Source organism: Microtus oregoni, unplaced genomic scaffold (genome assembly GCF_018167655.1).
Source record: "Microtus oregoni isolate MIOR12 unplaced genomic scaffold, Mior012 000006F_ref0000085, whole genome shotgun sequence".
Classification (NCBI taxonomy): Eukaryota; Metazoa; Chordata; class Mammalia; order Rodentia; family Cricetidae; genus Microtus; species Microtus oregoni.
Genome location: NW_024543065.1, coordinates 59117672 through 59127500, shown reverse-complemented (window position 1 = coordinate 59127500; position 9829 = coordinate 59117672). Strand labels below are relative to the sequence as shown.

Here is a 9829-nt window from a genome sequence, read left to right as displayed (position 1 = left end):
GTGGTGGAGGTGGTGGAGGTGGAGGTGGTGGAGGTGGTGATGGTGGAGGTGGTGGTGGAGGTGGTGGAGGTGGTGGTGGAGGTGGAGGTGGTGGAGGTGGAGGTGGTAGAGGTGGTGATGGTGGAGGTGGTGGAGGTGGTGATGGTGGAGGTGGTGGAGGTGGAGGTGGAGGTGGTGGAGGTGGAGGTGGAGGTGCTGGAGATGGTGGTGGTGGTGATGGTGGTGATGGTGGTGGAGGTGGTGGTGGTGGAGGTGGTGGTGGTGGAGGTGGAGGTGGAGGTGGAGGTGGAGGTGGTGGTGGTGGTGATGGTGGAGGTGGAGGTGGTGGAGGTGGAGGTGGAGGTGGTGGAGGTGGTGGTGGTGGAGGTGGAGGTGGTGGTGGTGGTGGTGATGGTGGTGGAGGTGGAGGTGGTGGTGGAGGTGGTGGTGGTGATGGTGGTGGAGGTGGTGGTGGTGATGGTGGTGGTGGTGGTGGTGGTGATGGTGGAGGTGGAGGTGGTGGTGGTGGAGGTGGTGGAGGTGGAGGTGGTGGTGGTGATAGTGGTGTTGTGGTTAGATCCATTTGATACATCTACAAGACAACACTTTAACGCCCAGGGAACATCACTGAAAAGGAGGCAGAAAAACTCTAAGAGTCAGAAGACCTGGATGTCTGCTTTGAAAATGTATCCTTCTACATACGACCACACCCATGAGATCTCAACAATATGACTGCCTTTGCTTGTGTCCTCACATCTGTGCAGCAGTTTACTGCCTGAGCCACTTCTGCTGCCCCTAAAAATCATTTTTAACTCTAAGAGACATGCTTTCATGGCAATACAAACTTCCTATTTGCTACAAGTACGATTTTCCTGCTGGTGGGAAACAGACAAATCACGACCTTGATAGTGACAGACATAGCCTGGCAGAAGGCAGGGAAACCGGCTGCACTCTGGACAGAGGCTCCTGGCACTGCGGACACTGCACAGGGACGGAGAGGCAGCCAAGGGCTCAGCAGCCTTCCTTTGGAATCATGCTCTTCCACATGCTGATAGAATCTTTCCACTTCAGACAGAATCTAAAAATAAAAGTGTGCTCATTCGTTTGTCCAAGGGGAGGGAGGTGGCACAAACAGGACAAAGGAACCAAGAGTCTGTGTCTAGGAGACTTTCCCCCTAATCCCTAAGCAACATCTTCTCTGATTTCTGGTACCTTCCGTCAAGCTGAGATGACAATCTTCTCTCTTTAGGATCTTTAGAGAAACTCGATGAGGGCAGGTCAAGAACCTACAACTGAGCTTGGAGACTCGTCTCCCTGAGTGTGTGTGTGTGTGTGTGTGTGGTATATGTGTGTGGTTTGTGTGTCTGTGTGTGTTGATGTGTGTGGTATATGTGCATGTGTGTCTATGTGTGTTGGTGTCTGGTGTGTGTGTATGTATGTATGTATGTGTGGTATGTGTGTCTGTGTGTGTGTGTGGTATATGTGGGTGTGGTCTGTGTGCCTGTGTGTGTTGGTGTGTGTTGTATATGTGTATGTGTGTCTATGTGTGTTGGTGTGTGGTGTGTATGTATTGTGGTGTATGTGTTTGTGTGTGTATGCTGTGTGAGTGTTAGTATGTGTGGTATATGTGTGTGGTGTGTATGTGTGTTGGTGTGTGGTGCATGTGTGTGTTTGTGTGAGTCTGTGTGTCTTGGTGTGTGATGTATGTGTGTGTTTGAGGTGTGTGTCTACGTGTGTATATCTGTGTGTGTGTATCTGTGTGTTTGTGTGTGTGTTGGTGTGTGGTTATGTATGTGTATGTGGTGTGTGTGTCTGTGTGTTTGTGTGTGTGTTGGTGTGTGGTTATGTATGTGTATGTGGTGTGTGTGTCTGTGTATCTGTGTGTGTTGGTGTGTGTGTTGGTGTGTGGTTATGTATGTGTATGTGGTGTGTGTGTCTGTGTATCTGTGTGTTTGTGTGTGTGTTGGTGTGTGGTTATGTATGTGTATGTGGTGTGTGTATCTGTGTGTGTTTGTGTGTGTGTTGGTGTGTGGTTATGTATGTGTATGTGGTGTGTGTGTCTGTGTGTTTGTGTGTGTGTTGGTGTGTGGTTATGTATGTGTATGTGGTGTGTGTGTCTGTGTATCTGTGTGTGTTGGTGTGTGTGTTTGTGTGTGTGTTGGTGTGTGGTTATGTATGTGTATGTGGTGTGTGTATCTGTGTGTGTTTGTGTGTGTGTTGGTGTGTGGTTATGTATGTGTATGTGGTGTGTGTGTTGGTGTGTGGTTATGTATGTGTATGTGGTGTGTGTGTCTGTGTATCTGTGTGTTTGTGTGTGTGTTGGTGTGTGGTTATGTATGTGTATGTGGTGTGTGTGTCTGTGTGTTATTGTGCTCTGCCACATTTGGGACTTTGTTCTCAGCCATGCAGGGAAAAGTGGGGCTACCCTTTCTGTCAAGTTGGTTTCAAATGAAGCGAGTGTGCTGAGGGTGGGGACTGGAGAGATGGTTTGGTGGTCCGAGCATTCGCAGTCCCTGCAAAGAAGCAGAATCTGTTCCCAGGCACTAGTGTGGCTGCTCAGACATCCTTAACTCCAGTTCCGTGGGGTCAGACGCCCTCTTCTGGTCTCTGCACACAAGTGGTGCAGGTATGTACATTCCGACACTCCTACACATAAAATAAATCCTTAAACAGAGAGAGGGAGCATACTAAGAGGACGGTTAGAGTGTAGCAGTGACCAGCCTCTCTCTCTCCTCTCTCTCTCTCTCTCTCTCTCTCTCTCTCTCTCTCTCTCTCTCTCTCTGAATAGTTTGTGACGATGTCTTTATTAAGTGTCTGTGTGTAATCCTTGGGCAACTCCAGAATTTTAACACGTTTGACAAGGCTGAACAAATTGACGTGTTCACCCACCCACCTCTCAAAAGCCGTCTTCTTGTTGAACATGTACTCTAAAGAGAGGATCTTGGTGGGTTTGTGGTAAAGCAGGTACTTGTTCAGGTGACTCTCACCATGCCCCAGGGCGTCAATGTTATTGGACTGATCTGTTACGATCATCTGGTGACAGGCCGCAGTGAGCCTGTGTATCTCTGCCACTGATCCCCCAAACAAGGACCCTGTGTAGTAAAAGTCCCCCTCATCGTTTGGGATGTAAGCTTGTGACTTAGGCCGCCGTTCGTAGGGAAATACCTCCCGGCTGGCCATGTAGAAGCTCAGATGGAGGGTGGCAAACAGAGGAGAGAGAATCTCCACACCCACGTCGTGCTGGAAGGTGACGTCCACATCGGAACACACCAGATAAGCCACCTCCTTGTGAAAGTGCTGTTTGGAATAGATGCTGATGAACTCCAGGCGCTGCCTGGAGATGTCCTTCTGGAGCTCAAAACTCAGGATCTGGAAGGTGATCACTTTTCTTCCGCTCTGGAGGGGGATCCGAGGAACCGCGTGAGGTTGGTCAGTAAAGATGTAGTAGTTCACCCTGTGTCCCACCATGAAGAATGTCTCTGCGGACCTTAGGAACTGCTCCAGGTACGCCATGTAGTTTTGAGAAGCAAACACAGTCAACCCAACAGTAGCATTCCGGAGTTGGAACTGCTTGTTTAAGATGTCAACGTTGAAAGTCCCTTCCCACACAATCGGGGCAAGCCAACTGGTCAACACAAGGACATCTCTCCTAGCGGGTTTCAGTGCACTTGGCTGGGGATATATCAGTTTTGGTAATGGTTTATCTTGCAGCCAATACTGTTCTCTCTCAGCCACGACTGCTCTGATTAGCTCAGTCTTGTGAATCTGGCTCTTCTGGTGCCAATAGCCACAACTAAAGATGGCCAAGGCCAGAGCAATGAGAAGAAAAGTCACTTGGTGGCGTGACAAGTATTGCATAGACAATGTCCACAATGACCTGGCCATGGCCCACGTCCGACACATGTAGGCTGGATCTGTTAACGCGCTCAGCGCCCTGCCCCTGCCAATAGACGACGTGAGATGCACAGGTCATGGGACATGCGTGCTTCCTCCACTCCTCCTGAGCCCCTAGCACAGTTCAAGAGGTACCTGAAAGCAGGGTGTTCAGGGTTCCCCAGCGGAGGACGGTTCCAGAGATGCTACATAAGTTCTTAAATTCAGTTTTGGTTTGAGGTTATGCCAAAAACTGGCTCAGGAGGACCCAGTCAGCAGGCAAATGGATCTTCAGGGCCAGAATGCGGAAGTCAGGGCTCCTGAGACAGGGTGATGTGAACACTGAGTACATGAAGGGCAGATTGTGATGAAAGCGGGACAGGCAGGGCCACCAAGGGGTCAGAAAACCTGTGCCCTGCCCTGCCCTTCACCCTCCCTGGCTTGAAACCTTCATTTATGTGAGACATCACTTGAGAAACATGACCTAGATTCCCAGTAAGAGAGGCAAGAAATCTGCAGGTCAAAGGTTACTTTCCATTAAACCCCAAGGAGTGATTAAAAATCCCTCAAGGGTCTACTTAGGAGACAGGCAGCCATACACTGTGTTTTAGGACTGGACCGTCAAATTCTTATATATTATTTTGATCCCACAGAAGAAGCCTGCGTGTGAGAACTGGGGGACCCTCCCAGCACAGATGAAGAAAAGCCCCAGAGAGAGGGTTCACTAGACCTGGATGATATGGCCTACCGGAAAGCAGAAGCTGCCCCGTCAGCCAGATGCTGAGTGTGAGCTCTTGCACCCCGATCTACCGTCTCACATACTTGTCTTTGGGGGGTTGTTTTATGCCTTACTTTGCTCTCCATTGCTGTGATAATGTCCACGACCAAAAGCAACATGGGGAGGAAAGGATTTGATTGGGGTTATAGGTTACATGCGATCCATCATCAGGGGAAGCCTGGGCAGGAACTCGACAGGAACCTGGAGGTGGAACCTGAAGCAGAGACCACTGGGGAGTGTTGCTTACTGGAGCGTATGCTCCTCCTGGCCTGTTCAGCTAGTTTCCTTATACACCCAGGACCACCTGTTATAGGGATGTGGGTCGGGCCTTCCCACATCTTTTCTCAATCAAGAAAACGTCCCAATGTGATGGAGACATTTTCTCAGCTGATGTTCCCTCTTCCCAGGTAACTCTCATGTGTGTCAAGTTGATGGAAACAACAAAATAGGACGTTTTATGAGCGAATCCTTTTACCTAATACATGTGTGTATGTGCACTGTGTGACACGCTTGTGTGTAGATGTGTGTATGTGCACTGTGTGACACGCTTGTGTGTGTAGATGTGTGTATGTGCACTGTGTGACATGCTTGTGTGTGTAGATGTGTGTATGTGCACTGTGTGACATGCTTGTGTGTGTAGATGTGTGTATGTGCACTGTGTGTGACATGCTTGTGTGTGTAGATGTGTGTATGTGCACTGTGTGACACGCTTGTGTGTGTAGATGTGTGTATGTGCACTGTGTGACATGCTTGTGTGTGTAGATGTGTGTATGTGCACTGTGTGACATGCTTGTGTGTGTAGATGTGTGTATGTGCACTGTGTGACACGCTTGTGTGTGTAGATGTGTGTATGTGCACTGTGTGGCATGCTTGTGTGTGTAGATGTGTGTATGTGCACTGTGTGACACACTTGTGTGTGTAGATGTGTGTGTGTGCACTGTGTGACACACTTGTGTGTGTAGATGTGTGTATGTGCACTGTGTGACACACTTGTGTGTGTAGATGTGTGTGTGCACTGTGTGGCATGCTTGTGTATGTAGATGTGTCTGTGTGCACTTGTGTGACATGCTTGTGTGTGTAGATGTGTGTGTTGCACTGTGTGACACACTTGTGTGTGTAGATGTGTGTATGTGCACTGTGTGACACACTTGTGTGTGTAGATGTGTGTATGTGCAAGGGTGAGAGGAAACCTCCAGGTGTCTTAGGAATGTCATCCACTTCCTTTGTAACAAGTTCTCATTGGCCCAGAGCTCAACAACTAGGCTTGATTGTCTAGTCAGTCAGCTCTGTGGATTCTCCTGCCTCTGCCTCCCCAGCACTGGGATTTCAGGTCCATGTCATCAAGCCAGGCTTTTTGTTTATTTATTTATTTATTTAATCTGGAAAGTTGTCCTTTATTAATTCTATTTGTAGAGAGTTTGTTGCCTGTGTATGAGGAGCCAACTGATACACTGCGTTCTGTCTCATCGATCTGTTCATCTGTCCCAACAGCAGCACACATTGTCCTGATTTTTTTTTAATCTGTCCCGACAGCAGTACACGCTGCACTGATTACAATGTTAGATCCTGTATTGATGGCAGACATGAGGTGTTAATACACTCCAACGTTGGCCTGCAATTTCAAAAGTAACTTAAGCCAGGCTTTTTAAACTAGATGCTTGGCCTAGAACCCAGGTACTATTGCTTGCAAGGCAAACACTCTACTGAATGAACGGTCCTCCAGCCCCACGACAAGTTGTTTTTCAAATGTGCCGTAGGCTTCCTTTTCAGCTGACTCTCAGACACTGCCCACCTGTGCTGTATAGTTTTATGTCAGCTTGACACAGGCTGACGTCATCTGAGAGGGAGCCTCAGTTAAGAAAATCCCTCCAGTTCCAGAGGGTTAGAGCCTATGACCATCTTCACAGCAAGCATGGTGGCAGGCAGGCTTAGCACTGAGCAGTAGCTGAGAGCTTACATCTGATCCCCAAGTATAAGACAGAGAACAAACACCCTGGGAATGGAGTCAAGGACCTCGGCTCATGCTGCCCTCAGATATACTGAAGATCATCTGACTGCCCTCTCCTGAAGCTAATACAAAGAATTCAGAGCACACACAGTGGGCCCATGAGGACATGGTGTGGGGGTTTGATGAGAATGGCCCCATAGGTTCATATACTTGAATGGTTGCTCACCAGTTGGTGGAACTCTTTGAGAAGGATGGGAAGGTGTGGCCTTATTAAAGGAAGCATTGCGAGTGCGCTTTGAGAGTTCAAAAGCCCATGCCAGGCCCAGTGTCTCTTTCTACCTGCTACCTGAAGATCCAGATATAGAACTCTCAGCTACTTCTCCACAGCAACAGAAGACTAAGACAGACCCAGTCTGAGAAACAAAAAATCAGCCAAAAGGGAAATGCAATAACTGAGCAAATAGACCCATTAGCAATGAATAAACATTCACATGAAAGCACACCATCTTTGTCTTATTTCCTTTTATTTTTAAAACAATTATTATTATTATCTAGTGTGTGTGTGTGTGTGTGTGTGTGTGTGTGTGTGTGTATGTGTGTGAAACAGAACATGTGTGGAGGTCGGAGAACAACTTACAAAAGTTGGTTTTTCCACCGTGTGGGTCCTAGGGATGTAACTCAGGCATTGGACTAGGTGACTATTGTTCTTACCTATGAGCCATTTCATCAGTTTATTTTGTTATTTTTTAAATAACAATATTCTGTTGTGTATATTGTACATGTGTGTACACCCACAGAGGCCATAAAGAGGGCTTGATCCCTTGGAACTGGAGTTACAGGCATTTAAGAGCCTTCCGATGGGGGTGCTGGGAACCAAACTCGGGTCCTCTGTAAAGCAATCTTACCCAACACAGGAACAAGTGCGTAGCTGGATCTATGGCTGAACACCACCTACCTGGCAACAGGATGGGAGGTCTGAGTGATGAGCCGGTCCCTCGTCTCCTGGACCATACATCACTTAGGCTTTGAGACAAACGTGAGCCATGTCTCTATGTGACTGCATGTTAACTGCCTCTGTGGTTGCTGTGAGCAGCTACCTGACATGATGTCCAGGACCTGTCCTAACTGTGCTCATCTCCGATCCATTCCAGCACAGGCCTTGAATGTGAGATTAAATTTAGTGGGTTTTTCCCCCTTTAAATGTACATTGCATATTTCTTTGGGGGAGGAAAATTACACGATCTTACGGTGAACCCACCTTTCTAGGGCTAGCCCAACACTCAAGGGAGGTGACAAGGGAGCATCTCCATTTAGAGGGATATCCTATTCCTATATTTCCATAGCCTATAAGATATTCATCTCTGGGAGAATACAACCTGAGACAGACCGAACACTCCTAACTCCCTCCCCAGCTCAGCTTGTGGGAGTCCCTGGTAGCAAACACCACATGGCAAAGAGAGGTGTGCCGGTGAAGGAGGGAGGAGCAGGAATAATCTTTAGGAGTCTTGGTACATCCCCGTGCTTTGTCCTGTGGAAGCCAGATTCTGGGAGCAAGCACGTTGCCTGTGTGGACAACAGTCACCGGGCAGGACTGTGGGGTGCTTGCCATTCTCTACCGGCTTACTACAGGGACGCCTATAAAACCATTCCTTTTTATGGATATGTAATAGATTGCCACACATAGAGCAGATTAAGACAGCATCCATTTATTGATTTATGCATTTATTTTTATCTTTGTCTGTGGGGGGGAGCTGTGGAATAATCCTTTTGTACACTCGAATATGTATTACTCTCGTTGGCTCAATAAAAAGCCAACTGACCAACAGCTAGACAGGAAAAGGTTAGTCGGGACTTGCAGATAAAAACAGAGCGCAGGGAAGAAGGCAGCAGAATTGCCAGCGAGATGCAGAGGAAACAGGAGATGATCATGCCATGCTGAAAAAAAGATACCCACCGTATGGTAGAGTGTAGATAAGAAATATGGGTTAATTTAAGTTGAAAGAGCTAGTTACTAACAAGCCCAAGCTATTGGCTGAGTATTTATAATTAGTAATAAGTCTTATGTGGTTATCTGGGGAGCAGGCAGTCCGACGAAAAATTCCACCTACAGAGAGAGTGGGGGGATGCATGCTGTATGTACCTCTACAGTTCAGAAGATAATCTCAGAACAACAACACCCATTTAGCATCTAACTTTTTTGTTTGTTTGTTTTTGGTCTTGTCACTGTAATTTTGTTTTCTTTTTTAAAAATAAACCAGGAGTTTAAATTGCTTCAAAACCATAGAAAGAAAATGAAGAACACACGGAAGTTTGTGAGGTGGGGAGGGGAAGGAAATGGAGGTGCAGAGTGTACTAGTGCAGACCAAGCTGACAGGTTGGGATGGGGCATTGGGCTGGACGGGGGAGCTGGAGAGAGGGGTCAGTGGCTAAGAGCACTAGCTGCTCTTCCTGTAGACCTGGGTTTGGTTCCCTGTACCCATATGGTGACTCACGATCACCTGTAATTCCAGCTCCAGGGGAATCAATACCCTCTTTTAGCTTCTTTGAGCAGACACACACACACACAGCATGTACTCACATAGACATGTCTGCACATACATGTAAATAATTTTTTTAAGTTGGAAAACTTGGATGGAGTCTGCTCGAGTTATTAGAAGGCCAAAGACAAGGTGTGAGCTGACTGGGCTTGCGGAAGGAAGGACTCCGCAAGGGCTCCAGGAACACTGCAGAGGGTTGCTTACGTTAGCTTCTCGGCCTGGAACTCCTAGGCCTATTCTGACCACTAGAGGGCACAAGAACCACGATCCCTGTGCCTTCCACTGGCGGCTTCTGCTCCTTCCAGCCGCTGTGGCCCAGAAGCCAGCAGCAGAACCTCTGGCTCTTACTCCAGACTCACAAGATCTGTTCATCGTTGATACTCTCAGGCGTTACCTGCACACGGAAAAAGCATCTGAATTTGGTGTTTTTCATCCTTGACTATGTGCGAGAGCTGTTGGAGTTTTTAAAAATGCCTGTTTCTGATTAGAGAGGTGTCTTAGTAGTTAAGAAAGTTTGCTTCCTGCTCTTGGAGAAAACCTGGATTCAGTTCCCAGCACCCACATGGCAGCTCATAACCGCCTGTAATTCCACTTCGAGGAGGGTCCAACTCCCTCTTCTGGCCTCTGTCAGTACCTGTATGCAAGCAGCATACGTAAACTTACACTCACAAATATGTGTTTTTATGTATCTACATATATGATACATGTATTTTA

The 9829-nt window shown here is 47.7% G+C and overlaps 1 pseudogene; it reads right to left on the bottom strand.

The window, feature by feature from the left end:
* Positions 1–2522: 2522 nt before the first annotated feature.
* On the bottom strand, positions 2523–9548 carry LOC121449972 (annotated as a pseudogene).
* Positions 9549–9829: the final 281 nt, after the last annotated feature.